The following is a 6,000-nucleotide window of genomic DNA, read 5'->3' on the forward strand; positions in this document are numbered from 1 at the left end:
TTTTTCCTGTTATTCTTATGCAGGCACATAACAGATAGCTGACTGTTTACGTGGAGAGAGTCTGCTCTTTCAATTCCTGTTGGGTGTTGACTGTCATTGCAGTGGTTAGCGTTCTAGCTCGCAAGTCTTGAGGGGGCCTAAAGTTACTGCGCTTGTGGCCGCGCCTAAGGCAAGCCCGTCTGCACCTGTCCATCCCTGAACGCTGCCGGCTGCCAGGAGATGCTGCCCGTCTCTGACCAGGTTCACCCTGTGTGCAGGTTAAAGTACTCGAGGGAGAAACTGATCGATGCAATTGGGACATGTGGTCCCTCTCTGTCCGGGGGAGAGACACGCTCCTCATACAGTACAGTTTTTTTATAGGTGGGAACTGCCGTTATTGCAGCCGCTCACTAGCTGACCCCAAGTTCACCCCATGTACCCCGTTGACCGACCAGATGGGGCACCGTTTAGTCCAAGATCAGGTTGAGGGGATAGGGATGCAGAAAAAAGGGAAATCATCAGTTCCCATGCAGGGACTCTACCTTAATGTTCGATCCATTCCTAAACACGTGGCTGAAATTTGGGAGCTGTTAGACGACACCAAACCAGATTTATGTTTATTTACGGAAACATGGTTAAATAATGAGTCCACTCCTACTCTAGCAATGGCATTTCCTGTGGACTATTCTGTTGTACGCCAAGACAGAGTAGGGAAGAGAGGTGGAGGTCCGGCAATTGCAATACGTCCTCCTTACCTTAGCACGACCCTGGACACGGTCTCAATCCCCAATTTATAGAACCGCGTAGAGTTTGAAAAGGGGTAACAGCCTCTGCTTTCAGCAGGCTCTATCCCCCCCCTGTACTGTTGAGCGGGAATGACTGCGATTTGGCTTTAGAGCTATTTGAGGCCTCCATCACAGAGGTCCTCGATGTGATCGCACCCTTGAAGATGGTAAGGATTTAGACCAGAGTAGCCCCCGCTCCATGGTACATAGCTACACTAAGAAAGGAAAAGGTCTCATGCAGAGCAATAGAAAGAAAGTGGAGAAAGTCCAAGTTTTCAGCAGATGAATGGTGCTATCTTGAGGCCCCTAAAACTTACTTAAAGAGCTGCAATGTAGCCAGGAGAGTACATCTAGACTCCCAGATTATGGAAGCTAAGGATTCATCGCGTGAGCTCTTCACCATTCTGAGAGAGTTTACAAGCCCAACGGCAAACAACCTGCTCCCGCCGGCAACACAGGAGCTTTGTGATCATCTAGCATCCCACTTTACCAATAAGATCGATACAATATATTGTTCCTTTGGGGCGGATAGAGGAGATACACAAGAGTAAGGACCCCAAGGCAACACCCGGCTCTCTGATCCTAGAGGAGTTCCCCATCATCACGGGGGAACAGGTGGGTGCTCTATTGGCTCAGACCACATATGGATCAATTTTAGACCCATTGCCACCCAGGGCTATGAATAAGCTAGCCCCGGTTTTGGCGGACACTTTGGCAGATATCCGTAATATCTCCTTAGCCACAGCCACCTTTCCTCGTAAATGGAAAGTAGCGCATGTTAAGCGTCTGCTGAAAAAGGCTCTAGCAGACCCTATGGACGCGCAGAACTATAGACCTATTTCCCTGCTCCCTTGCTGTTCCAAAATAATGGAAACACTAATAAACCAACATCTTTCTAGCTATCTAGAGCAGAGCAAGATACTGGCTCGACTACGGGAACGCGATGTTTCTTGGTGCTCCCGAAGCGACTTTTAAAACCCTCCAACAGGTACAAAATGCAGCCGCCTGAGTGTTGATGGATGTTCCCAGAAGACATTCAGCTGCCCCGGCCCTGAAAACACTTCACTGGCTCCCCGTTAAGGAGCGGGTGAAATTTAAAGCGTTATGCACGGCTCACAAAATTCTGCATGGTAAGGGCCCCCCCATCCTCTCCACTATGGCACGTCCCTATAAGCCCACACGTCCTCTGCGTTCGGACCAAAGACATCTTCTGCAGTCAGCTAGAGTAAGGAGAGCTCGCTCTGGGGGCAGGCGTTTCTCAGTGCAAGTGGCGACTCTATGGAACTCCCTGCCCCTTAAGATCCGTTCAGAGCCCAAGATCTTACCCTTTAGGAAACTTCTGAAGACTCATTTGTTTCCAGTGTAGCGATTGAGCTGAGCTTTCTTCCTTGTTCTGTTCTGCGCCGGGATGCTCCTGGGTAACTGTGCGCGTTATAAATTTGGTATAATAATAATAGTAATAATAATAATCCATCTCAGTCAGGCTTCTGCGCATCTTATAGCAAGGCGGCCGCTTTGCTTGAAGTCACGGATACGCTTAGGATATCGCTGGATAAGGACTTCCCAGTTACGTTAGTACTGCCGGATTTGTCGGCAGCCTTCGACACCATCTCTCATCGTATCCTGTTGAACAGGATTCGAGAGATTGGTGTTGGAGGCCTGGCCTTTAAATGGATCCAGAGCTACCTCTCCGATAGAACACAATGTGTCCAGTTAGAACCCTATATGCCGTCTACAGCTGCAGTGGACAAGGGGGTACCTCAAGACTCTATATTGAGTCCCACATTATTCAACTTATATGTTGCTGCTTTAGCCTTAATTATCAGAAATTGTGGGTTTGAAACCATACACTGATGATACGCAGCTGATAGTACACGTAGAGAATGATCCTGCTGTAGCAAAAGCCAATTTCTTAAATTGTATGATCAGCATAGCAGATTGGATGAGAAAAAAATGTTTAGAACTAAATTCTTCGAAAACAGAGATACTCCTCTTTGGCAAGGCAGAAGAACTGTGGACTTCCGATTGGTGGCCATCCGAACTGGGAGAAGCCCCATCCCCGAGAAGCTGGGCGAAGAACCTAGGGATCAAAATCGATAATAAGCTTTCAATGGAGGAGCAGGTAAAGATGCTTGCAGGCTCCTGTTTTGGGACCATGCAGATGCTTAGAAAGATCTTCCCATGGATTCCGCTAAACGCCTGGAAGACTCTCATTTAGGCGCTGTTAATCAGCTGCCTTGACTACGGCAATTCTTTGCTGGTAGGAATTAGGGAGGACCTGTTATCCAAACTACAGGTTGTGCAAAATATAGCTGCCCGCCTCGCCCTCTCTAAACCAGTCTGAACCCCCTCTCTTCCTCTCCTACACCAATTACATTGGCTTCCGATCAGGAAACTGGCCCACTTCAAGCTGTTGTGCTTGGTCTATAGATCCTTGCATGGAATGGGTTCAGCTTATTTGACCAAAAACCTTTAATGGTATCAGCCTGTATGTCAGCTTAGATACAGCAACCTGCTCTTCAGCCGAAGAATTAGGAAGGTTAAAATGGGGGGTCGTGCTTTTTTCTATCTGGCTTTCAAACACTGCAACGACCTCCCCGACCAAATCCGGGACTGCCCTAATTTGCCCCAATTTAAAAAAATGCTTAACACCTGGTTCTTTTAAGTCGCACTTTACATGATGCCTTTGATCTCAGGCACCAAGAGATCCCCTTGGGGATGATTTGTGCGCAATAAAAATGATTTAAAGTAAAGTAAATTAAAGTATAGTGCCCAGGCATACACATGCATAGGCAAAAGTGTCCTTCTTCAAATAGGTTTTGGCCCATTTTTATATGACTACCATTGTGTGATCATGCACATACATGCACTAGTAATGGCGGCCATTTTTTACGTTTTTATTAAACTATTTACAAGAACACTGAAAGGCTTTGTCTTGTACATGCATGAGAATGGGCAGCCATATTTTAATGTCTTTGTAAAACTTTATTACAATAACACAAAAGACAACAGCATGTATGTACACACATTCATAGGTGCCCTGGTTCCTGGATTTCAATATTTGTTCAAAAAGGTTTTACAAAAATATTTAAAAACACCATAATTGGCAGCACCAACAGGTTTCCAGTCAATGCCAAACCTATTAACTTTGCCAATGCTTGTTTTGCAGGTTTCCTCTCCTCCTTTCTATTTCACTTTGTGCTGGGAGAGCTGTACCTGCCCTCATTGAAGACAGAGTTAACACAACAGGAAAGTAGATAAGCAGAAATGTATCCCTTCAACTGAATTTACCCATAAACTTTACACCTTTCTGTAACTTACCCAATATATCTTTTACGGTAAACTGCATGAGTTCTGGCCTGATTTAAAGTTTGACAAATGGGTAACGCCTTCACAAATGTGATGGATTTCCTGCCTGTCGTTTTTCAAGGCATTGAGATTGTAGCTAGCTGGATTGACAAGTTCAGTCTAAAGCTCAATGGAAATAAAAACGAGTTGATGATATAAGGGAACAATGCAAACCCTCAAAAGCCCCTTGGCTGGCCTGACCATCAAGGCACAACCCACCCTAATAAGAGCCATTAAAAGAGTGTTTGAGAGTATGGTTTGATACAACCATCTCCATGGTGACTAAAGCAACTAAACTTTCAGCCTGCTGCGAAAAGCGTTTTGCCTGATCCCTCCTCTTTCCAGGTGGCTAGTAGTCCAGGCTTTGATTCTCTCTCGCTTGGACTACGGAAATAACCTCCACCTGGGAGCACAAAATCCAGTGATTGACAAACTTCAGGTGGTGCTGAACATGGTGGCAAGGACCCTGCTCATCATTTCTAGACATTTTTGGGAATTGACCTCTAGGGAGCTTTTGTCTACAGTCTGTATTGTCCAATCAGCACTGGGATGCCTACGGGTTGCCATGCGCTTAACAAATTCCCCTAACATAACATAACATAACATAACATAACATAACATAACATAACATAACATAACATAACATAACATAACATAACATAACATAACATGTGTATTATTTCCACTGGCACTTGAAATACAGCAGGCGGGATATCTGTCATGTTTGCGACGGAGTAGCCCATCCGCTGAACTCTAAATCAGGCCCTTAGTTTTGAATGATGCAACAGGCAATGCCTGTACTTCAGTTATATTAAGAAGCAAGAATCCAGTGGTTACTGAAGGGTGCAAAGGAGATAGCCACATCATCTCTTGTAAGAAGTCTTTAAGAGATACAGGCAGGGTGAGAGTGATAACCTCTCCACAGATGTAGTAAAAAATGGGATTCAGCCCAAATCGACTCCACTTGAGATAACAATGTGGGTCTATGTTTGAATCCAGTGTGCCTGTTTTTTTAAAGCTGTGAAGTCCTACCACATTCTGCTATCATTGTGCGTGCAAATTTCCTATTAGTCTAACTGCTGGGTACATGGTGACTGTGTTAGACTGCATAGATCACCATGGCTAACCCTCTCTGGTACGAAAACAATTTTGATCTCGCAATAAGTAAAAAAAAAATGCATTACAAGGCAATGCTCATGGAGACCATAGAACCGGGGAGGACTCTTTCTGCAAAAGAAGCAAGAACTGAGACAGGATCTGTAGAATCATTAGCAAATGCAGGAGTCCAACATGCTGATCATAGCAAACATCAGACTGAAGAGGCAGACTTTGATGTTTCAGGGATGGTGCATGATTGTATGTCTAACTCTAATTAACCCCCACCATTAGGATGCACTGAGTCTAATCAGGGTACTGGGCCCAAATTATTAAGGGATAAGGAGGCTCCTTCTGCGACCCCTTGATATAGGTTGCTCTCCCACAATGTTTTGGAAGCTGAGGTGCCATTGGTGGGAGGATATCGAGAAGGAAGAAGAAGGCTTCACTAAAACAGGCCTTGCTAAGCATCCTTTTCCATTTTCCGTTCACAATCATTTGATGAGTTCTGAGGATTTCACATATTATCCAATCAGAGGTGACAAAGAACGCTTCAAACGCGTAAACTAATCTCACAATTTACATTTTATTGCTAACACATACAAAAACAGCCATTCACCAGGAAGCCAAGTTTGACTGTCTTACAGTCGAAGCTATAGAAGCACAAGATCTGGCTACACACCTCGTGATCCATAAACACTGTCCTATCCGTTGGAAGCCCCCTCGTGTAAAAAAATTAGTTAGACTACGGTTTAGAAAGACTGAGCACCATGTGAGCAGGGATTCGTGAAAC

Source organism: Lissotriton vulgaris, chromosome 7, assembly GCF_964263255.1.
Source record: "Lissotriton vulgaris chromosome 7, aLisVul1.2, whole genome shotgun sequence".
In the NCBI taxonomy this organism is placed as follows: domain Eukaryota; kingdom Metazoa; phylum Chordata; class Amphibia; order Caudata; family Salamandridae; genus Lissotriton; species Lissotriton vulgaris.